Raw genomic sequence first — 25,441 nt, 5'->3', positions numbered from 1 at the left:
ATTTGGGGGTTGTTTGTTATAGCAACTAGGTAGTGTTAACCTAGCTAATGTAATCCAGTACTTAGAAAATTATGAGAAGCAATCTACTTCATTTTAGTGTAGCTGTTACATCAAAATTTGACAATATAATAGAGGAAAGCAAACATAAACAGTCCTTTGTAAACATGAACAATAAATGTCTTACATAAGCTTTAAAGTTCTTAAACAAAACCCAATTAGTCAAACAAGCAACAAGCAAATATTTGTGTGCAAGTTAAATTTATTGTGGGGATGCAAGAATGATTTAGAGTTAGAAATTCCATTAATAATTGATAACAGTAGGTTCAAAGACAAAAAGTATATTAGCATTATAATAGGTCCTGAAAAAGCAACACACATTCTCCATGTTGAAAAAACAACAACAAAAGCTCTACTAAGAATAAGTGAATGTTTCTATAATATGAGAAAGAATATGGATACTAAATAGCCAGTGTCATAATTCATGCTAAAATATGAGAATTCAGAAACAAGAGAAAGATGTCCATTCTTTTTTATTTTATTTAACACTGTTCTGAAGTCCTAGCTATGCAAATTACACAATCAATGGAAGTTCAATAATTACTCTGGGAAGGAAGAAGAAACAAATCCCATTATTTATGATTGTACATCCAGAAAACCCTAAGATTCATGGAAAATCTATTACAACAAACACGTAAAACACACACACACACACACACACACACACACACACACACACAATAGCTGTTATATCCTGCCCAGTATCTTTCAAGCCTAGAATGGAATTTGAAGATGCAAGATGTTTCCACATAAGCCTGTTGAAAATGCAGACAGAGCCCAGAGTAACGAGGAGGTGTCTTTGCCTGATTCTCTCTTCCCTCTTTCTAGCCTGTGCATTTGCATTCTTCTCCTCTCCCTCCTCTCTCTCTCTCTCCCTTTTTATCTCTCCTTCACAAACACAAACATATAGCCCTTGGGCATCTGCTAGATAGAAGGAGAATCAAATTCTCTGCTCTTTTCTCTTGCTTATGGAGAAAAATAGAGGCATAGACCTGACAAAGTGTTTGCATTTGATTGGAAATATTTTAAAGGAAAAAAAATAGTTAATTTTGAAGCTTCCTCTGAATTTTCCTATTTTTAAGGATGGGGCCTTTTTTGGCTTAGCAGATCACTCTGATGAGTGTAATGCCAGGATGAAGCACAGTGATCATGTTTGGAAGAGAACACATAGAGAAGCTCAGAGACTGATGTGATCTGAAGTACAAAAATCCTCAGCATTAGGAATGGTCAGATACTGGAGAGAAATGGATCAGGACCTGGGTGAGAGGAGAAGAAAGTCAGTAAGTCTGGCAACATCATGGGAGAGTTGGGTTAGGAGAAAAGGGTGCAAAACAAGGCAAAAACCCTACTAGCCCATGTATCTTTCAGAGCCAACTGTTCATGAAAGATGTCTGCACATGTCTACTTTCTTTCCCCCAATTCACACTTCAAAGAATTCCAATCTAGTTCTCTCCCCAGAGACATCTCTGATCCTGCCCTTGTCCAAACCGACTACTACATCCATACTCCAAATCCAACATTTATTTTCTTGACCATTTTATTCGACCTCTCAGTGGCACTCAAAGCAGTTAATCATACAGTCAGCTATTTGCACTTTCCTGCGTGACTTCTCTGCGCTCCCTTCCTTTTCACAGTGTACCCTCTCTTGGTACACATTGCTGGGCAGGACAATGCTGATGTTGAAAGTCTGTGGAGTTGCAAGTACAATAAAAATTACATAAAATAATAAATTTCAAATGCAGTGACATTGTATACAGATCATGGGGGTCACTGATCTAAAGTGATCCTAGACGTGAGAATGGACTGATCTCATTTCATAAAAATATATACTTTATGTAGAGTTTAATTTAAATTATGGTGATGATATCCAATCATAGCATCTCTCATTGGGACACCCTGGGTTCTTGTCTGTACAAGAGAGAGAAAGAGGGCAGGGAGGATGTGGTCTAAGACCAACCGTGTTGCTGATCTGCAGCCTCATCTGGGTAAGATGTAGCAGATGGGAGAAAAGAAAGCTCCCAGGAGGGAAGATGGCAATTCCAGGATGCCTCATATTGTCTGGACAAATGAACCTAAAGCCAAAAGATCAGCTTGATTTGTTCTGCCACAGACTTATAGTTCTCCGAATGCACAAGGCACACAGGTAAGCATCCTTCCCTGAAGCCACCATCACAAACAACCCCCTACCTGCATCAAGAATTCGAGAATGCCCCTCAAGATCTCATTTCTATTGTATCTGTGACCTACCCCTTTTTGCTGCCTCCAGAGCCCAGCAGTTCATTTTCTTACTCAGATAAAAATTCACCCAAGTACTATCCAGTGTGGCCACATGGAGTGACATGAGGGTTCAGGAGGCTCAAGGAGGCTCAGAGCCCTGTTGAAAAGTCAGTTAATGCAGGTTTTATACCTGGCATTGTGGAGAAACCAAGCTTCGCAGATGCAATCCTAGTCATGGAGAATATAACCATGTACTTGGAGGAGACCAGTCACACATCTAAAAAAAAGGAGAATATGAGTGCAAGGGAACATCAGTAAAGCTTCAGGGATTGTGAGCAAACAAGGCACAGAGATGAACAGGGCACCACCCAGACAAGGGACTGGGATGGCTTCATTGAAAAATGGGACTTGAGCTGGACTTGGAGTGGCATGTAGGATTTGGAAGTGTGTTGAGGAAGGAGGGATTCCAGTGACAAGGACAGGGGCTGTGCTGACCACTGGTTCCTTTGGGAGGGAGCCCCCGACTCTCCAAACATCTCCTTTCTTTATCATGTTGATCACATCAAGCAGCCTTCATTCCCTGAAGAGAAGGCTCATGTCTGACTCCATACAAGATGCAAAACTCAACACTTGTTGAATTAGGGATGGAGGAAGTCTGAGTGTGGCTTGTAGCTGGACTCCTAACAGACAAAATTGGATCTCCTCTCTCTATGACTCTGTTTTTCTCTCATTATCTCTCCTGGTGTGAGTCTGCCCTGTACTTTGTATAACACTGTTCTGGTGGAGGACATATGTTTTATATTGGAATCCATCAAAAGCACCACCTGCTTGTGACTCCTTGGGAGCCCCAACTATGCTCTCACTAGCTTGTGCATGGGATGGGATTACGAACTGTAAATCAAAAGAGAAGGCTACAGAATAATTAGCCACTGACATGACTCGAGTGATAACCAGTGAGCATGGACCTAGTACTGAAACACATGAGCTGCCTATCAGACCTGTCAGGGCAGACATGTCCGAGACCAAGTTTTCACTCAGATTCTGCAAAGACTGAGCATTTAGTATTGTTTGTCTGGGAGGCCTTGTGCTGCCAATCAGCAGCACTAGAGACTGACTTCCCCAGAGAGCACACAGAAGAACATAAGCTGCCCCAGCTCTCCCTCCTGCAGTGCATGCCTTGCCCACAGCCCTGGAGATAGTCTGAATATCTTGACATCCACTGTTTACTTCACTTTGTATGTAGTTTCCCTTACCTGGCAAAGCAAGGGCAATTAAAACTATTTTCCTCATTTATCTCACTTTCCCGGAATGGAAACTCTAGTCCCCGTTTCAATTGTCTACACATCATTTCCACAGGTAGCTCCACTTATACAGTGACTTCCGTCCCCAAAGACCTACTTCTGTGCACATTCTCCACTTTTGCCACCATTCGATTCCATTTGATATCTTCACTGGTGTGTATGCATGTATCTAAACATTTCCCAGAAGGAACTGGAACTGAGATATATATATATATATAAAACTGAGATATATATATATATATATAAAATATATATACACACACTTTAGACATAGTCTTGCTCTGTCGCCCAGGATGGAGTGCAGTGGCACCATCTCGGCTCATTGCAACCTCTGCCCCCTGGGTTCAAGCCATTCTCCTGCTTCGGCCTTCCAAGTAGCTAAGATGATGGGCATACACAACCACACCCGGATAATTTTTTAATTTTTGGTAGAGACAAGGTTTCGCCATGTTGGTCAGGCTGGTCTCGGACTCCTGACCTCAAGTGATCCACCCCCCTCGGCCTCCCAAAGTGCTGGGATTACATGCATGAGGCACCGCGCCCAGCCAATGGTTGGATCTTGAGTACTTTCTGTTCATAACTATTGAGAAATTACTGCAAAGGCTTTGGACACCCCCCTCACCCTGTAATGAAGGGCACTGTGTGAGGCTTTGCCCTCCAGGCACAAGTAATTTTCTTAATTAAATATCCTCCTGTGGGAATGCAATGACCAACATATAGTCTGAACAATAACTTAATAGGGATGAGAAAACACCTTTTAGCTAATCTACTTCTTGAACTGAAATCACAGTGTCATGTTGAAGTTGCTTCAAAGCTGGCCAAAGATTACCTCTAGGAAGAGTGTTTATAAAGTCCTGTGAAAAAGTTCAGAAGGCTTCTTGAACATTAAATGAGTCTTACAACACAAGGTTCTAATGAGTTATTGTAATTGCAAATGAACTAGAAACAGATGGATTACATTTCCTATTGAAATACATAAGGCATTGAAAATTAAAGGAAAAAAAAGAATGATTGGCAAAATACAATTTGGGGCTTGGCAAAAGCCAGCCACTTGGAATAATCATATCTAGTATGTGCCACGCCCAAAGTGTAGCCAGGTCAGCTAGAAGGGTGCTCTGTGGAAGTCCAATGTTGAGTGGCAGATGCAGGTGAGGCCTGGGTATGTGGTGGAGATTCTGGAATGCAGCTGCCAGATGAAAAGGAGGACTAGGGACAAAAGAGGCGGAGCGGGTGAGGTAGGGCAGGGAAATGCATTGGAGCGGGTATCGGAGGAGAAAGACAGACATGGAACACAGGCAGTTGACTTTGTGGAAGAATTTGGAGACTAGAAGCCCCTTCTTCCCTCCCCCCTACCCTAGCTCCTCCCACCACCACCTGCCAGGCATGAGAAAGTGTTAGCTTGTTCTTTGAAAAGGACACTGGCACCTAGAGGTGGGGCTGGGCATCCAGATGTGCTTAAGTGCGGTGACTGAGTATGAGAGGAGATTTGAATGGGGCAATGAATTACACGCAAACTTCTCCCCTGGAAAGCAGGCAGAAGAATACAATCTGAACGAGAGAATATAAAACATGAACATCAGATATAAACTATGAAAAATGCTTGGTCTTCAATCTTCTCCCCAAAGTTAAATAAAGCCATTTGTTGGAAGCAATGAGGTTTGCTGGGCAGATGAAACCATCAGATTTCTTGGGAGACGTTGACACCAAGGGGTTAGCTACAGAGAAAGAAAAACAGGAGGAATCCAGTCCAACTCCAGGAGGATGTGGCTTAAAGTCCAAGCTAGGTTACCGCAAAATTTGGAAATATGAAAAATTTCCGTTTGCCTCTTTGTCAGGACTTTCTTTCCCACACAACGACATTAGTAGGAAATTCTCCAGCTAAGGCCAGCCTGCCTCCATCTCTTTAGCAACATCCTTGTAAGCTTGTTATAGGCTCTCAGTCCCTCGAGTCCAGGATATTGACTAAATAAGCCATGCAGGTGTTTGGGGACCTAGCAGAACCATAGGCTAAGAAGCACCTTTGTTTGCCTAATATATTTTTTTCCTTTTTTTTTTTTTTTTTTTTGAGACGGAGTCTCACTCTGTCGCCCAGGCTGGAGTGCAATGGCGCGATCTCAGCTCACAGCAAGCTCCACCTCCTGAGTTCACGCCATTCTCCTGCCTCAGCCTCCTGAGTTGCTGGGACCACAGGTGCCTGCCACCACACTCGGCTAATTATTTGTATTTTTAGTAGAGACGTGGTTTCTCCGTGTTAACCAAGATGGTCTCGATCTCTTGAACTCATGATCCGCCCACCTCAGCCTCCCAAAGTGTTATTTTTTTCTTTTTAAAACACTGCACACATCTTAGCCTCACAATATCATGTCACAGCTGTGTCCCCAATCCCTTTCACTTCACACTTGAAATATTCAACTGAAATAGTGGAAAAGTAAAAGTTACAAAGTAACATAAGCTCTACTCAAAGAAATGATGGATAAATAAGAAACAAATGTAATTGGTCATTTCTCAAACATTTTGTGGTGACTGTCCTTATGTGATTCGTTTTTGGCACAGATTTCAGAATCTTTAAGGCCACTGTATTTAGGTTACATTTTATAATGTCATAACCTTATAATTAACATATTGAACATGCCCATGTTTTTCTTCTACCCTGCCTAACAGCTTAGTTTGGACAAGGGAAATGTAGATAAGAAACTATTAATTATCTGCCAGAAAGGAGAAAAAAAGGCTACTTATCTTTTGGAGTAAAATAGATCTGAGCACACATAAGAATTATAACTATTTTTGCATAAAATAAATAGTCTCCTTTTGGGATTATCAAGAAGGCGTGGTGAGTTGTCATTTATCTTGTACTCCCAGCCCGCACTCTTGATCCTACTGTAACCCTTATTATTTGCAAAAGATGAAAGCAAGATCAGAATTTTGTGGAGCTGGGAATTGGACTGTAGTTTTGTTACAATAACAGTCAATGTCCTTGAAAGTGTCTCACTCATGAAGACTGGTCTATTATGATTCTCTGGTATTTGGCATTTGGTATCAAGTCCAGCTGGATGAAATTATATCTGGGAAATTATCATCTATCTGATGCCAGTCTTCGAGTGGCACCAAAGCCCCCTTCATCTGGTAGGCATTTAAAGGAAGTTCTGGAATCCTCGAGGACTTCTCAGCCCCCACTGAGTACAGTGCACTTCAGATAAACGACCTTTCAAGCTGATCTCATCTTTAAAGCTCTGGGCCTGGAGAGGAGAGGCTGAGAGATGGGCTGTCCTGCCTGAGTCACTCCTTGTGGTCAAGCCAACAGGACAATGGTGAGCTTCTGCTTTGAGAACAGGTACATACATGTGCTGTCCTGAGGACCCCTCTCCTTGCTCACCCAAGTGAAGGAACCTTAGAGATGGCAAACGTGAAGAGCTGATTTATCTCTGCAGCTCCTGGGAGTTAGGAGTGGAACTGCATTTGCATCCCTCTCCAGCCAGAGAAACTGGGGGACCTTCACACTGGCCAGTAGGATACGTGGAAGAAGAAATAAAGTTCATAACTTTGGGGATGCAAAGGAAACCGTTTTCATGATTCCCCAAAAAGCTAATCACAGGAGAGTTCTGTGAAGTTGGCCAAGGGCATGCTTCGAGAATGATAGATTTAAAGTTTGCTTTCTTTGGCCTGGATGTTTCCCAGAGTCTCCTTATATCTTTTCTTGATACATAATGTGCATTCTAAGGGAGGCAAGGGAGGACTGTAACTTGGCACAATCTTCCTTACATGTAAATCCCTAAACTGAAATGAAAGATTGTATGATACACTCACACAGAGAAGATGACGGGAAGGGAAATAAAGAGGGGGAAATCATCTATAAATTTTAATACAACTCTAACTTAATTTAGTATAACAGTCCTGTGATTTAATAAAGCACATATTAAATAATGAAAAAGTGCTTGCTTGAAATGGCCTTCAGTAAATATTGTCAACAATAACTGACCTTTTCTTTATTGTCATAAATGTCCCTGCCAATACTACCAGATATGTAATCAAAGAATATCCAGAACTCCAGTTACTGCTCTGTTTTGCCACATGTGATTTGGACCCTTCAGTCACAAATATAAGATGAAGTCTATTTACAGACACCTTTCCTTTGGCAGACACTAATTAAGCATGAGAAAGATAATGAGACAACTTTGATAAACGAAGAATGAAGCAGAAACAAATGGCTCTTTCCAGGGTATTCCCAGAACTCTGGCCTTGAAAGATGGGGCAAAGCAGGAATGTCAGGAATTGCAGGCATGAGGATGGAGGTGGCTGGAGATAGTCCATACCCAGACCAGACAGCCACTGCAGAGTGCCGTGTGACATAGACTGGGGAGAAACCAGAAGGTCAGGGGGAAGGGAAAAGCAAAGTTCAGAGTCCTGGACAGAGTCCAGACCAACATCCTTCCTACTGCAGAGCTTTAGGTGGTGGACCCACAGTGGGATGTCTCATGGACGCCTTTCACGACACAGATTTGGCGCTCACTCTGTGTCAAGTAAGGGGCCAGGCACCAGGGCTATATGCCAGATTTCCCACTGATGGTTGAGCTCCAGGCTCTATAAGCCTACAAAGGCTGGCTCAAGGAGGCCAGCTGTGAACACTCATGGCCCTGCAGGCCACCCTATGCCAGCTCCAGTGCTGGCAGGTTTTCACCTCACCTGCATTATTTTCTGCCTTTGCTGTATTTTGAAAGACAAACAGAAGATTATTGAACAAATACTGAAGTAGTCATTGGGATTACAGGGAACCACATGGTCAAAGGAGGTGATGGGCAAACAATGAATCTGTGTGTCCCAGGAGCTGTCAGTGTGCACATGGCTGGTCTATAGCATGGTAAAGGTAGAGGGAGGAGGAGGGCAATGAATGTCAGTTTATGAAGGGTGAAGGTCGTCAAAGGATTCCAATTAGGAATCTGTCACCTACTAGCCTTCTGCTTTAAGAAGACCAGCCTGGCCGGGCGTGGTGGTTCACAACTGTAATCCCAGCACTTTGGAAGGCCAAGGCAGGTGGATCACCTGAAGTCAGGAGTTTGAGACCAGCCTGGCCAACATGGTGAAACCCTGGCTCTAAAATTAGCAGGTGTGATGGTGGATGCCTGTAATCCCAGCTACCCGGAAAACTGAGGCAGGAGAATCACTTGAACCCAGGAGGCAGAGGTTGCAGTGAGCCGAGATGGAGCCACTGCACTCTAGCCTGGGTAACAAGAGTGAAACTCCATCTCAATTAAAATCAACAAAAAAAAGAAGACCAGGCTGACTACAACCCCAGGGACAGTCAGTGTCTTACACAGATCTTCTGGAATCTGATATTATAGAATTTGAGGAGCCTTTTTTAAGCAAAACAATTCAAAACCAAGAATATATAATTAGGTATAAAACTGAACACTTATTTAGAATGAGAAGATAAAACTCAAAAAAAAAATAGAAACTTTAGAATGATGATAAATACCACAACCATAGGTTAAAACATGAGAATTCCAATAAATCTCTTTTGCAGAACTCTCATCAAGGAGGAAAGAAAAATGTATGAGGCCTGTATAATTGTATACACAGCATGGCATGCTATATTCCTGAAAGGAGACAACTTCTGTTTTGACTAGCTGTCATTGAAAACAAAGTCCTCTGCTTACAATTTTACATATCTGACTTTGGAAGAATTTTCCAGAGACCAGCTTCCTGTTTTGTACATTTCAAACTTTGCTTCTCCTTGATTCTGCGTAAACGTCTGGTATCAGATGCTGCAGGACAAATTCATATCACCAGATGACGTTTGACCCTCCACTTCCTGTCACGAGGCTGGGTGCGTCAGTGCAGGGGGCCGTAGGAGTATTCCTAGAAGCCGTTCCTACACCAAGATGACTAGTAATAACTTAACTGCATTCAGAAACAACTACCAACCACAAAAATATCCCCTACTGAACCCAAACTAAATATATTCGCAACTCAGCTTCCCTTTAGCTGGGGCCCCAAAGTGCTGGTGACGACGCTGACACCCCAACAGTAGATGCAAGGAGGGGAAGTTGAAACAGAAAGGGGAAGCAGTCTTAACCAATTATGGCTAAATATAGCTCACTTTTAATATATTTTACAAAAATATGTGACCATGTGAGCACATTGCAAGGCCTCCCTCCAGCTCTTAGAAGGGACCGTACAAGTGACGCCCTGAGCTGAAGTTTATTAGTTTATTAGCTAACAGGCAGATCTTTCTCTGAGGATCCACAGATCTATCTGGTGGTCTGACTGCAGCTTAGGATCCCAATCTGGAGTAATAGTAAGTGGCTGTAGAAGCCAATGGTCAGAGGCGAGGCAGTGCCATTGTAGTGGAAGGGATACATTCGAATGGTAATTAGCAGGTGGAACCAGGATGATTACAGTTTGGAAGAGGACAGAGTAAAAAATGTGGCACCATCTAGTCTGGCACTTGCCCCTCTTAATTTATCCAAAACATTGAACAACACTCAATAACTTGTGCCAGGCATAGTGCTTGCTGCCAAGCAGAGGGGAGGGTGTGTGACCTGGGCTGTGAACTCATACTGGCTGGCTCGCTCTAGCATCCCCTGCCAGCCTCAGCCGCGGAGGATGTCTGTTTCTCCTTTACTCAGTCAGCAAGGGATCTTTCTCTTTGTTCTTACGAATGAGGCCACCCATTAAGATGTGTCTAGATACTTCGGCTCCCGGGTCACACCCAACTATTGCCTCCTTTTGATCCAATATATACTTTTTCCATAAACTGGTCAAAACCCAGACTTACACAGAGACGGAAAGAGGACCATAATTTCAAATTGCAAGGGGAATACTCGGTAAAACTCAGTTTTAAAATCTCGAATGTATATATTTTTGGCCTGATTTCCCACTCTGAACCCCCAAATCAGTAAAAACACAAGGTGAATACAGGCAGGAAAGAGAAAGGAGAAAACATGTCAGCCAGCCCATAGGCATGACCCTGGGGCCCTGGGGGAAAAGAGAAAGCAGGCACTTTCCCAGCATTAGGGCTGCACCACCACAGCAATGATGCCCTGAGAACATGAAAGCCAGCAGTAGGGGAAACCCCACCAAACATGTGAGATCCGCAGTCTAGGGATTACTCCCCGCCAGGCACTCAATCTTTGCACAAATCTTACAGCAAACGTGCTCCTTTCACAGTAAGCCTTTGCTGCTTCTCAAATAATCCCGAAAGGAGAGTTGCTGGATGTCCCATAATGAATAAAACTGCTGATAGGAATGGAAAAAGTTTATGAAGGATTTGTAAACCCAAAATACCATATGTGGAGTAGGAACATTTTATTTATACCTTTGCCTGATACTTCGCCCTGCGCGCACAGGATTATGGAAGAAATATATGGACGCCTGCTGGCCCAGAATTCTCTCAGGCCTTCCCCACCAGCCTGCAGGGAGCGCCGCTGACCCTGGGCCAAACGTCGATCCGTAGCACAAAATTCCTTTCCAAGTTGAAAGGAAAAGTAATAGAGAGTAGAATTTAAAATAGCAAACATAGTCCCGTATATTTTGTTTCTGTTTCACTCTACAAATAAAATAAGCCTAAATGGCCTCTTTTGGCATAAGATTATAGGCTAAAAAATAAATCCACAGCATATTATATAATAAGATAAGAATAATTAAGAACAATATATTTCCTTTTAAGAATCCTGATGGATAACCTTTAAGATGTTTTGAAGGTTGTGTTCAGGCCACACACATGATAGGCAATATTTTATCTTTCTTTTTTACAAAGAAAGAAAGCTAATTTTGCTTAAAATAGAAGGAGGTCTATGGGTCTTGCCTTTACCAAAGAAATAAACTTTGTTAATCACACAAAACCATCTCTAACTATTTCAAGGAAATTAGAAGAAAAGCCAAACAGGGAGGCCTGTATGCACATCCACTTGCAATGTCTGTGGACAGGGAGAAGGAGCTCAGTGGATCCTTGGTAGAAATAGCATCTTGTTTGCTGACTTTCTGTGATTCCAGAGCTCCTATGGAACCCAGAGGCTGGGCAGGGTGCACAGGATATAAAATCTACAAGGAACACAGACTTCAATTCCAGTCTGCATTTTACCTCTACTTCTATTCAGGAGTCCACATGTGGCTTTGACCTCAGCAGATTTTCATTCCTCGAGCCCTCTTTTCCATGAGTATGGAAATAGAATGAATGGGCTGCACGTAGCCAGCCTCTAGGAACAGGGAAAAGAGGGTCCTTCTCCTTCAGGAGTGTCCCCTCCACTAAGAAAGGTGTAGAAGGAGCAGAAATATCCTGCACTGCCAAGCTCTGCTACCACGTGGCCCTCCTTTTGGGGAGGAGCATGGCTGGAATAAGAGCAAGGTAAGAAAGTGAGACTCTACCATAAGCCAGCAATGTCACAGCTGTTTATCAGACACGCTGTCTGCTTTAATCCTTGTCACAGCTCTGTGAGACAGGCATCACGTTATCCCATCAATGTGAAGTGAACAGAGGCTAGGAGACCTTAAATAACTCACCTAGATCACCTCATGTGAGGGCTAATTCTATGTGTCAGGTTGGCTAGGCCACGGTACCCAGATTTGGTCAAACACTAGTCTAGGCATTTCTGGGAAGGTACTTTAGAGATGCAAGTAACACTTAAATGAATAGATTTCGAGTAACGCAGATGTCCCTCCATAATGTGTTTGGCCCCCATCCAATCAGTGGAAAGCTTAAATAGAACAAAAGACAGAAGTCCCAGAGGAAGAGGGGATTCTGTGGCAGATCGCTTTCGGCCTCCAGCTGCAACCCCAGCCCTTCTCTAGGTCTCCAGCCTGCTGGACTTGGCCTGTGGATTTTGGAATTACCAGCCCTCAATTATGTGTGAGCCAATTCCTTGAAATAAATCTCAATCGCAGCCTCTCTCAATCAATTGATCTATCTATCTAGCTATACATCACCAATAGATAGATGTACAGATCTCTGTATACATCCTATTTCCTTTTTTCTACCTATCTTCCGTCTATCTATCTATCCATCTATCTATCTGCTATCTGTCTATCTCTCCTATTGGTTCTGTTTCTATGGAGAATTCTAACACACTTTGCCACTGCTGGACCCAGGATTCAAGTAAAATTTGGTCTGATTCCAGGGCTCACGCTCTTTTCCCAACACCTTGATGTTACCATGTTTGGCTTAGACTTAACAACACGATGTTTAATCTACTCCCTCATTCATTCAGGAAATATTTATAAAGTACCTCTTGTGTCCTTGGTTCTGTACTAAATTCTAGAAATCCACCAGAAAGGTATAAACATGGCCCCTGCCCTCACAGAGCTCAGAAATGACTGCCAAGAAAGCTTGCACTTCCAATATGCAGCCAGAGTAGAAGTGGGAGAATTAGTAGATAAATTTAAGTTGAGACCTGGAGAGTGAACTTGAATTAGCCCAGTAAGAAAGAGGAAGGTGATTCAGGCAGAAGGAATTGTGTGTGCAAAGATTCAGAGGTGAGAGAGAGTGAGAAACTGGAGGTAACCCACTAAACTTGAGGCTTTGAGGGTCCCAGGTTGAGAGGCAGAGACAGGTCTGGGAGTGAGCAGTGCCAGCTCTCCTTCTGTAGCCTGTGAGGACCTGTTCAGGCTTTGGGGTGAGAAGAGAACACTGGATGGATCACAGTCAAAGATGACTATGGCTTTCTCTAAGATCCCAGTTAAGATGACTGTGGCTGAGAGTGAGGGGAAGGTTGGGAAAGGGGAGGCAGGCGGAGGCCAGGACACTTGCTAGGTGCAGTAATTGCAGGTGACCAGGTGACTGGATTATGGGCTTGGGGACTGGGAGAAGGGGTCATAAAGAAGAAGCAATTTGGGGGATAAAGACAGTAAATGCACTTTGCGTTTGTTGAGTTAGAGATCTCTGTGTGATGGCAGGGGAGAGCCATCCAGACATCCCTCCTTCATCCCTGTTTATCTCTCTGTTCTCACTTCTCCATCCTGCTCCAGGAAACTGGAGATAGGCTGGATGACCTAATCTCCTTTGGCCTGAGAATAATCAGGGCTATGACGATATACCAGGTCCTAAATCTCCACTTGCTAAATGGAAATGAACTCTTGCCCCAAATCTTCAGCTTTTGCTTTTGCTAAGAATTTATTCAGCTGAAGACATAAATATTGTGCAAAAATATTAAAAAACATATAGGATCCTGTTACCTTCTTTTGACCAACGATGGCTCGCTGAGCACAACCAGGTCCTTCCCAGTGTGTGGCTGAAGATCTGGAATAAAAATCCCACCACCTGCAGCACGAATATGTTAAATGGCCCCAGCACAGCACTGCAAGCTTCCAATGACAAGAAGGAGAATTCCAGAACCCAGCCTCTTCTGGCTTCCTCCTGGCTCCTGGCCCACCACAGAGCAGGGAGCGTCATGCCCTGAAACCTGCATTATGCTTCCAGAATCCCCAGGCTCAAACTTAACCAGGGCTTTGAGGATCACTGAGTGCATGCAGGCTCGTAAAGGATGACTCAGATAGTGTGAAACCCCGGCAAGCGCTGTCAGGGGCTAAGTGCTTTTGGCAATGGCTGAGGGGAAGCTGCCGACACAGGGGGAGAATAAGAAGTCACAGCTCCTTGGGAAGACGTGCAATCGACTTCCCCAGGGACCCTCAAACGCAGCAGTGGGGATTTTCTCAGGGGTGCTTTCTATGAACCCTTCCACCCTAGGCTGCTTCCAGAGGACACTATTACCACTTAAAACAACCAAGGACTCTGTGTGTGTGTGTGTATGCACGTATGTGTGTGTATGTATGTGTGTGTCTGTGTATGCAACATAGAAAGTAGGAAAACAGTAGACAGAAGAGAATAATTATTCCTTCCTCTTTGTCTTCTACATTAAATCTCAGCATTCCATTCAGAGAACTTCCAAGATGGAATTAAAGGCAGGCAGCAAAATCATGTTTTTCTGATCACAAAACACTTTAACAGTTCGTATTTTGCAGGTGCAAGTCCTAAATTGCTCCTGATTTGTTTGCCTTAGCTTCTGGGTGGGGCCCCCATTTTCCCTGGCTCCAGCCCTTGGCAAAGCCTCCTCTCATGCAACGTGTCTCCATGAACAACTAACTACCCAGGAATGAGTATTGCAGAGCAGGCGGCCCCTTGGCTCTGGGCCCTCCAGAATGGGGCAGTTTCTGAGAGCAGAGCCCGGAAGGCTCCCACATGGGGCTGCAAGCTGGCCTAGCCCCTGCTGGGCCCTGCCGGGAATGACCTCTCCAGGGGCACTGAGATTCTCCTGCAGCCCTGGCCAGCTGTCTGTCTCCAGCTTGAAGAACTAGGCGGCTTGTTAATTGTCTGGTGGCTCCTCTGCTTGGGTTCACTGACTCTGTAGGCCACCTGCGGTCTCTGAGGTGCTGCCACAGCTCCTGTTTCACCCCTCAACCCATTCCCGCCACTAAGCAACCTGGAAAATGCTATCATAACAGTGGGATACTAGACTCCTTCCCCTGCCCTTCCTGTGGCCAAATCCAGGTCTTTATCAGGGATTCTTTCACTTCAAGAGACAGAAACGCTCTCAATCCAGCTCTGCCCTAACAGGGGAATCTTCTCCGTGTCCTTTCTCCCCCTTATGGATGCTGCAGATCGTAGGACTGATTTTGTTTCCCTGTTCATGCTGTGCAGAGCCAAATGTGTGGTCCATCTCCAGCAAATGCACAGGAAATTACATTATGCATTTTATGCAATAGCCTCACTTCTGGATTCATCTTTCACTCCTATTTTTATCTTCTCTTTGCCTTATTTCTTCACTTCTTTTAACTTAATTTTATCTTGCTGCTTTGGGTCCTTTGTGTTTCTCTAAAATCTTTTTAGCAACAAGGCTGGAAATCAGCCACCCAGTTAATCAGTCTAGTCTGCTAACCCCCAGGCTCCCCACCCACCCCAAAGCCTTCTGTAGAGCACTTTGAGATCAGTCTTCCTGGCCTCATTTCTTTATACTCTCCCTTTGCTAACCCTGCACTGAAGGAAGCAATTTCAGAAGATAAATTCGAGACTTGGAGCTGGTTGACCTAGGTCTGTGACTTTGAGCTTGAATTTCACATTAGGTTCTCACAAACTACATGGAAAGCGCTGTAGACCTGCTCTGTCTCTCACTGTATCTTTTGACAAACTGCTCACCCTTGGACTCCCAGTGTCTTTAGCTGCAAAATGGAGCCACAGACACCAAACTCTCAAGTGTAATGTGAGCAGAGCCCACATCTCTCCTGACCATGCCCTTCCTCGTCTTTTATCCTCCTATGCTTCAAGGTCAGTCTTGGATCCCGCCCCCGCTGCCCCCCACTTGTGAAGCATTCCTTAACCAAGAGTAAATTACAATATGGGCATAGGACTTTACAGTTTACAAAGTGCCTCATATACATAATCTCTTGATCTTCATGCAATCCTCTCAATCAGTCCTGAGAGGTGGGCAGACCTGACTACTCTTTCCTGACAGTCAAATACCCCACCCTCTTGGTGGGTCCTTCTTTTTGTTAGGGTTCTCTATGGATGTGTGTCTTGTCTATTTTCTAAACTATTTTTGGGTAAAGATCACATCATTTATTATCTTCCCTCTGCCACAACATCCGTATCCAGAAATGTATCTACACAAACACAATTTGCCACATATTTCACACTCGGAATAGAATAGTGCCAAGTTCTCAGCTATCCCCATTTTGAATCCTGGGGCTTCTGACGGATCGGGCGACTCCCTGAGCATTGATGAAGGAGGGGAAAATCTATGAGAGGCAGGGAAAGGTTGATTTGATATCAGGAAGTAGGAAGTCATTAGACATACAAGTACTATGGTTCACTTGATCTTACAAGTAGCTAAACCAAGAAAACCCACAGCACTAATTTCTGGAAATGTAACTAATACTCTCTCCTAAGGTTTCTCTTCTACTTTTCAGGTTTTTTCCCTTAAAAAAAAAGTGCAAAGCCAACAGAATATATTGTTACTCTCTTTTCATAAATGAAAAACTGAACAAAAAGTGATAAGCCACTCCAAATGTCTCATGACCAGACAGGGGCCAAGTGAGCAGTTCCAGCTCTCCTCCCTAAACCTGAAGGTCTAGACTCCAAATGCAAGGAGCTACCTTATGAAGAACTTCTGCTGTGTTCAGTAGTTTACCCTTAGACAGAGACAGAAAATGAAAGTGTTTTTCCAGGCGGAACGCAACCGGATGATGAGCTCTCTGTTCCACTTGTGTGCATGGGCCATCGTCTGCCCCCTAAGACATGAGGGCTCCCTGTAGACCAGACACACACCACAAACCCAGAATGTCTGGAGTGTTGAGGATCAGAACTGCAGAGCATGGCCCTCTCCTGGTTCAAACAGGGCCCTTTGTGCCTGGTTCATGTCAGCACACACAATCGGCCTGCAGAAGAGAAAAACCATCTATCAATCAGCTAACCAGCAACACCTACTTCCTGTTCTAATCAGTCTTCTAAGAGCTGCCACAAGCAAGAGAGCAAAGCCAGAAAAGAAAGCCACACCCAGCCCTGTGTTTCAGCACCCCCTCCTCTCACAATCCCCCTCTGCTCTGGCGTGGGATCCACTTCATTAGCCCATGGTCCCACTGAGCCCATTTCAGCTGGGCTTCACACCTTTCCACCCCATCTCCCAATTCCACTGGAGCCAGGCTCCTCTGCACTTAGTCAGCAAACATTGAGTGACTTAAGTATTCTTTAGCTAGAACACTTGAGGCCCTCAAGGGACTCAGGAACGAGTAGCAGCCTTCTGAAGGTCATGTCCCATCATCTGGGCAAAAACCACTGAAGTGACTCAGATGGAGGGAACCTCAAGTACAACCGGGAGGATTGTGGCACTAGATTCAAATGGGGGTGAAATCATCTTGAGACTGTCTTATTTTCTTTGGACTCTCAGATATTAGCAATGGACACAATGGATGGAAATTCAAAACGGTGATAATAATGGCTTACACTTATTGAGCACCCACTGTACACCAAACACTTTATATTGGAGTATCTAATCATTATAATAACCTTCTGAGGCATGCAGCATTATTCTTATCACTTACAGATAAGAAAACTGAGGCAAGATTGTTGAGTAACTTTCCCAAAGCTAGTAGCTGGTAGAGCTGGGATTTGAATCCAAGAAGGCTGGCATCAAAGCTCCTTTTCTGTGGTAGACACTGATGGTTGTCCCTATAACTATTCTCTCCTTCCTTAGGGATAGAACACCCATTTTACTCCAGAACGTTGCCTCCTGCAGTAAAAGACGTTTCTCTGCCCCCTTGATAGCTGGATATGTCTATATGAATAAGCTCTGCTCTCTGCCATATGAGTGGCAGAGTGATATGGGAACTTCAGGACATTTCCTTGACAAGGAGGTGGTGTGCCCTTGTTTTACTCCTCCTTCTTCCTGTTTGGAGCCTAAATGTGATTGCTGGAGTTCTAGAAACTATTTTGGACTATGAAGTAATGTTGGGAATATCAGACCAGAGAGTTACAAAGAGCCAAGGTCACTGATGACATCCCAGGTCTGTTGTGTCTACCTTCTCTGCCCAGGGATGGAAATTAACTTTCTTCTTATTTAATTCGCCGCAGTCTGGTCTCTCTCATAATCTGACAAATTTTTCCTAGCTAATAAACTTTCTAACCAGATCTCATGCTTTCATGATTACTGGATTTAATCCTCACAACCATATTGTTAGGTGGGTGGCATCCATTTTATAGATGGGAAAATGGCGGCATAGGGAAATTAGGCAACTCAACAGTGGTCACCCAGGAGGAGCAACAGGAATGGGTACTCATGCCCATTACAGCGGATGCCAGGTGAACATGCACAGATCAAGGCAAGGCTGCCTGCATCAGAACCACCAGGGGATTCGCTGGTCCAGGAGTTCTGGGTGGGGCCTGGGAATGTGTACTGGAAACAATTTCCCACGCAATGTTAACACACAGCTGGAATCACTGCCCTTTCTGTGTTTTATGATCTTTGGACAAAAAAAAAAAAAAAAGAGTGAATGGAAAAGTGAGACTGAAGTAACAAGAGTGGGAGCATGAGGAAGGATCCCTACGGGTCAGACACACTCAGAGGGTGGGAAGGAGAGAGAGAGGAACAGCTTCAGGTCAGGAGGCTTCCAGCAGCTGCAGAGAAAGGGACAGCCTGAGCCACAGCAGCTGGGACACAGGCACCCTGATCAGTTAAGGGGATGTTGGCTGGACACCCATAGCATTAGCTCCAGTATGAAATGCATTAGAAAGGATGAAGCCGAGTTGACTGTGAGCTGTTGTTCTTGTGGTTAATCCTAGGCAAGGGAAGGGCAGGCTCATTCAGCTTCAGCACACACTGCCCACGTGGCTCAGCTCAAAGCGATGGGGTGTCTGTGACCATGGCCGCTGATGGCTCCAGCCTCCTCTGCTTCTGTGGATCTGTTTTTATCATGTTACTGAAAGGGTGTTAATAGACGGAAGAAGAAAGACAGCATCTACTTTCCTGTTTCCTTTCTCTTACTAAGGCTTGTTTCAGCAGTGCTGAGAAATTAACTGGTCAATAACTATCAAATTCAAATTACCAAAACCTCGTGAATTGAGACTAGCTGCAAGAAAATCTAAAATATAGAACTTTTCAAATGCCATTTTACTAGTGAACAGCACATACAATAATGCATCATCTGTTAGATATTTACAAGTGGGATGGAGGTGGCAGAGGCTCCAGAACCTCCCATACCCTTGTGCTGTCCATCTGCACCCTTTGCTCTGACTTTGTCCTCCCTTTCACTTCCAAAAAGTTCCTGTTAGAGACGCATACACAGAAGATGAGAACTTCATCTCATTCACTCAGTGCCACTACCCTTGCATCCTATGGAGAAAGAACCAATCATGTATGCCCCCTTCATGCAGTGCTGCTGGGTACCCCACACTGTGCTCAGGGCTAAGAGTACAACCCAGGAAAGCCTGATTCTTACGTCTAAAAGCCCACTGTGGAGTGTCCCATGAGCTTGGACTTACAATGCTACCCAGTGAGTGCTATCCAGAAGTAGACACAGTATATTTTGGGAGCACAGGGAAGGAATGAAAACTCCATCTGTGTACAGGAAAGGGCAAGAAGTGTTTTTAAAAGGAATTAGTTTTAGTCTTAAAATATGAATAGGAATTTTCCAGGTCAGAGGGTGGGCGGAGTGGGGTTTCCAGGAAGAGGGAAGCCGTGGGCATACACACAGCGGCAAGAAAGCTGAGAAGGAGTTGGGACGCTGCAGATAATTGCAGGGGCGCCCACTGCACACTGAAGGCCGGCTGGATTGGACAGGCCTCTCTTATTTAAGAACAGCGTCTTTCCAAACAGAGAGGACAATTTTGCCTTCAAAATATCTCTAATTCTCACAGATATTTTGACTTAAAATTATTTCAACAAATGTGAACTAATGACCCAAAGTTCACCTGGTCACTAGACTTAAATGTGAATCAGATCAAAATTCATGTTCAAATTTGAATGGCTCCAAGTGTTCCTCCATCCTGACAGCCCCACCACCCATGACACACAGCCCCGCTCTCAGTGGGAAGCTTCTCTTGTGGCTAATGCCCCCTGTTACCTCTGGGAGCCCTGAAGGATGCCTCTGACATGCCCCCTCTGGGCCATCTGCTGCTTCGTGCCGTGGTCTCCTGGCCCCTGCAGCCTCCAGGCTGCCTGAAGGAGCTTCCAGCTGGCTCCTGGGGCGATAGCTCAGGAGTGGGTTCTAGAATGGTAGAGCGGCCTCACCTTTATCATCTTAGTCCAGGGAGATGATGCTTACTCCCAAAGCCTCACAAAATGTACTTTGAAAACAGCTCTGTCAGCTTCTAAGTTTCCCTCTCCCCACAATGACCAGGCATGGCCAGGAAGCAGGCTGTCCTCATTCTCCTCTGGCCCTAGCCTGCTCACAGCATTGGTCCTTCCCCCTTCCCAAGTGCAAGAAGAAAGCCTCCTGTGTATGCATGAAGGAAAACAAATGGGGAGGAGGCCAAAAAGCCAGAAGGTCCAGTGAGGGCTTGAATTCTGACTCTGGGGAAATGAGAAGGAGGGGGAAATATGGACTCTCCTCTCAGGACCTAGAAAGGAACTGGAGACATAAGATGCAATGAGTATAAACATGAGCAGAGAGTGAAAATGAAGCCCAAGGCTACATAGAAAATATCTTGAAGGGCTACAAGTTAATGGTCTATTTTATTTTATATTATTTTATTGGACAGAGGAGTAAGAGGAGGCGCGTTTTAAAGAATAGTTAATGTATTTGTATTTAACTTTTGGAGTTGATAATTCACATGGTTCAAAATTCCAAATGGATGAATGAGTATGCAATAAATATTTCCTGTCTCTGTGCCCAAACACTCAGTTTCCTCCCTATAAACACCCAACATTAATTGTTTTTGCATATCCTTTAAGAGACATGTACAAGCAAATGCTTATACATATGTTCCCCTTTTATTTCACAAATGGTAGCATATTTACACCAAATTCTACACTGGACTATTTCCATTTAAGAATGTATCTTGAAGATATTTTTATACTGACTGCTGTGGTCCAAATGTGTCTCTCTAAAATTCATATATTGAAATCCTGACCCTCAAGATAATGGTATTTGCAGTAAGTGACTTTGGGAGGTGATGAGGCCGTGGGGAGAAGCCCTCCAGAACTGGAATTATGCCTTTATAAAAGAGGCCCCAGAGAGACCCTTCCCTCTTCTACCATATGAAGACATAGCTAAAAGCCTTCTTCTATGAACCAGGAAGACGCTGAATCTGCCGGCAAGTTGACCTTGGACTTCCCAGCCTCCAGAACTGTGAGAAATAAATTTCTGTTGCTAATAAGCAACCCAGTCTATGGTACTTTTTTATAGAAGCCCAAAAGAACAAAAACACTGTTACATAAAGATGTCCTTATTCTCTTTTATAGCTACATAATATGATTCCACTGTGTGAATGTCCAAAGGTTTCTTTAACAAGGCCTATTTATAAGTATTTTCATTGTATACAATCTTTTGCTACTCAAACAATGCTTCAGTGAATAGCCTTGTGCAAATGTCAGTCCATTAATGAATGAGTTTATCTGTGGAATAATTTCCTAGAAGTAAATGTTGGGTGAAATGGTGTGTGCAAAATTTTGTAATTTTGACAGGTATTACCAAATTACCCTCCAAAAATATCATTTCAATTAACACTTCCACCAGTAGTGTAAGAGAGTGTTTCTTCCCCACACTGTCATTAACATTATCAAATTATTTGCCTTTTGTCATTTATATGAAAGATAAAAAACAGTCACTCAGGGTATGGTAATTTGAGTTTCTCTTGTTCTGAGTAACATTGGACATTTCGTTTCCAGATTTTATAGAGCCATTTATATATGCTTTTTCTATGAAAAATCTGTCACAGTCTTTGTCTGCTTTATTATGGTGTTGCTAATATTTTGTTCTTTTGTATAGCTCTTTCCATAGGAGGAGAGAAAGAAGCCCTGGTCTATAATATGAGATACCAGTTTGGGACACCCTTCATTTGATTACATTTATGTGACATTTTGTCTATGCAGAAGATTTTTGGTTTGATGCAATTGGTGGATTAGTCTTTCATTTGTGGCCTCTAAATTTTGTGTCATAGCGAAGTCCTGGCTGGGAGCAGTGGCTCATGCCTGTAATCCCAGCACTTTGAGAGACAGAGGCTGGTGGATCACCTGAGGTCAAGAGTTCAAGACCAGCCTGGCCAACATGGTGAAACCCTGTCTCTACTAAAAAATACAAAAGTTAGCCGGGTGTGGTGGTTGTGCTCCTGCAGTCCCAGCTACTTCAAAGACTGAAGCAGACTTGCTTGAACCTGGGAGGCAGAGGTTGCCGTGAGCCGAGATTGCACCTGTGCACTCCAGCCTGGGCAACAGAGCTGACTCTGTCTCGGGGGGGAAAAAAAAAAGAAGTCCTTCTGAGTGCTAATGTATTTGGGAAGAAAAGAAAAGGTATTTGATTTTCTAAAATAACTTTTTAGTACTTCTGAAGATAATCATATGGGTTTTATCCTTAAATCTATTAATAAGATATTTACTAATAGACAATCTAATGTTGAATCATCCTTGTATTTATGGAGTAAGTCCAGAAACTGATCATAGTATATATTATATTTGAGTGTGCTGTTGGATTCATTTATTCATTTTATTTATTTTGTACAAGTATTCATAAGGTGAGATCCTTCTTATCCTTTCAAAGTTTGCTATACCATTTCTATATTGTCTGGCTCTGTATCCCTCACCTTCTGTTTTGTTGACTTAATTTCCATATTTTTGTACTACAAATAAGTAGATTCAATTGTCACTCCCAAAACTTCTCTTATAGATTTTCCTCAAGAGCTCATGAGATCAATATTTTTGGAATATGCTAAAGACTATCTGGGTTATTTTTTGTATAGTAAAAACAATGATTTGACTATAAATTTGTAAGTATGATGCCTTGCTTCTAACAGTGAATGAAGCTGTGGAGAGGACTAAGCCAGCCTTATTGGTCCCCTTATAAATAACCTTATGAGGGGAGAGTGAGCTGATTTAGATCTTTTTTAAGCCCAGTAAGTTTACCAGAATCTTGAAATGGATCTGTTTTCCCTATGGTACAGAGTGCCCCTACAATATCTAAGTTTAACTCCTCTCATTTTATGAGTTATCTTTTCTTTTCTTTTTTTTTTTTTTAATTTATTTTTTTGAGACAGAGTTTCACTCTTGTTACCCAGGCTGGAGGGCAATGGCACAATTTTGGCTCACTGTAGCCTCTGGCTCCCAGGTTCAAGCAATTCTCCTGCCTCAGCCTCCCAAGTAACCGGGATTGTAGGTGCCTGCCACTACACCTGGGCTAAGTTTTTGTATTTTTAGTACAGATAGGTTTTGCCTTGTTGGCCATGCTTGTCTCGAACTCCTGGCCTCAGGTGATCCGCCCACCTTGGCCTCTCAAAGTGCTGGAATTACAGGTGTGATCCACCACACCCGGCCTTGAGTTACCCTGAGTTCTGACTTGAATATTGGTTCTGTTGCATTCCTTCAGTTTCTTCTTTAGGAGTTCCCATTAAGCATGTCAGATCACCTTTGCTGTCTTCCAGACTCATCAGTTTCCCTTCAGTTTTTGTAATGCTTTATTTTCAAGTCATTTTACTCAATTTTGTCACTTCTGTTTCTGTCTCCTGCTGGGATTTGAGCAGTGTCCATCCCTCCTTGTGTTTCTTTGGGTTTTACCTGCATTTCTGTGGTAGGTTCGATTTTTTTCCACATCCTCCCTTCACCCTCTCTGGTGTTCCTGCGGTCCCTTCCCTCAGCTGTAGCATTTCACCATTACTCATAATAAAAAGTTTGCATGAAATTCTTTATCTGATGCATGGCAAGCTGTTTTTTCTGAAATTGTTTTTTATCTACCACTTTTTCCTATCTCTTTTCTCATTTTGCTATGGTATTTTGGTTTAGATCCTCTGTTGGTTCTATTTTTTTTTTTTTTTCATCATTCATCATTAAAAGCTGAGATTTTCCTAAACAACTAATTGCAGGAAGTTCATGTGCCTAAGAGCCGGGGGCATGGACCACACTAGTAGAAACATTTCCCATGATTCCTAGTTTTCCATGAGTTTGGCCTTTATTCTCTCTCCGCTCAGGATAATGAGCAGCTATTGAATTTTCCCATTGCAAAGTCTTTCTCCTCCTAAGTCACGTAAATAAATTGTTTTCTGCAGATATGGCTTTTCTATATGTCCTCAAACAGCCCAGCCTATCCTATCAACACCAAGTCAGGAGAGAGAAGCAGCTGCAGATGGTGCACACCAAGGTTCCCACTATTGCCAACCTTGTTTTGGAAAACGAGGTTTCTGATGACTCTTTTTGAGATTTGCAGCTCCAGTGTCCTTTCTCTCCAGCATCTTCTCCAGGCTGCCCTCCATGTATCATATGTCAATTGATCACCCCTGCTTTTGGCAGCACTTTCAAATATTCTGTTTTCTGGGCTTTTAACTGTCTCCTGGTTTCACCCAAAAGCAGATTTCCATATCTGTTTCTTGTTCTCCTTGGTACTTGAGATGACTTACCAGAAGAGAAGGGGTAATACAAAAAAAAAAAAAAAAAAAAAACTCAGTAAAACTATTCTATTTTTAATAAAATTCAAGCAGAAATAATTTTTTAAAAAAGATAAAATGCAGTGCTTTTAAGAACTCAGAATAATGGGTACTGTCAAATTCTACAAAGTAGAAGAAAAAATAGTAAAAACCCATTTGTAAGTCAATTGACAATTTTAACAGTTTATGTCAAAAACCTTAAAATGTTTATACCCTTTGACCCAGCAGTTTCAAAATAATAACTACAAAGATGTTCAATAAAGCATTACTTATAATAGCAAAAGTACAGAAATAGATGAAAAGTTCAATAATAGGGTGAAATGATTTATAGTTCATCCCCATGGAGTTGGAGATGTGTAAGATCATAGAACAAAGTTAATGTTATAAGTCCATATGTGTAAAATAAGTAAAAGGAAAGAAGAAAGGAAAGAAAGAAGGCAGTCAGCCAGGGAGGTAGAGGAGAGAAGAGAATGAGGAAGAAAAAAGAAAGAGGAAGATAAGATGGATAAAGAGAGGAAGGATTTATACTATAATATTAACAGAGATACTTTTGGAGAGATGAAGCTACAGGTATTTTGAATCTTTTCTTTGGGCTTCTCTATATCTTCTAAATTTTCCAAAAAAAAAAAAAAAAAAAAAAAAAAAAACTAGTAGTTTAAGACCTATGCTGAAGCAGACATATCTTTTGCCTCACTCCTTGCCAACACACAAAAATACACTCCGCAATGTCCCAGACCATGGTGCCACTGCTTTCCTCTATTCTCACTCTTGAACCCAGAATCTCAGCTAAAATTGTTAATGTGCTCCACCTGGTCCCAGA

The 25,441-nt window shown here is 43.0% G+C and overlaps 2 long non-coding RNA genes across 2 annotated transcripts in view; one reads left to right on the top strand and one right to left on the bottom strand.

The window, feature by feature from the left end:
• LOC135970166 (uncharacterized) overlaps window positions 1–22,971 on the top strand; it is a 31,404-nt gene extending 8,433 nt beyond the window's left edge. The window contains exon 2 of the long non-coding RNA XR_010585687.2: window positions 21,981–22,971. This is a non-coding gene — a long non-coding RNA (uncharacterized lncRNA). The remainder of the gene's footprint in view (window positions 1–21,980) is intronic.
• LOC123572358 (uncharacterized) lies at window positions 242–14,063 on the bottom strand. The gene is made up of 3 exons (XR_006696890.3): window positions 13,740–14,063; window positions 2,465–2,551; window positions 242–1,744 (listed from the first exon to the last, which is right to left on the bottom strand). It is a non-coding gene; the product is annotated as an uncharacterized lncRNA (long non-coding RNA).
• Window positions 22,972–25,441: the final 2,470 nt, after the last annotated feature.

This window comes from Macaca fascicularis, chromosome 3, assembly GCF_037993035.2.
Source record: "Macaca fascicularis isolate 582-1 chromosome 3, T2T-MFA8v1.1".
Classification (NCBI taxonomy): domain Eukaryota; kingdom Metazoa; phylum Chordata; class Mammalia; order Primates; family Cercopithecidae; genus Macaca; species Macaca fascicularis.
This window is presented reverse-complemented; position numbering and strand designations above follow the sequence as displayed.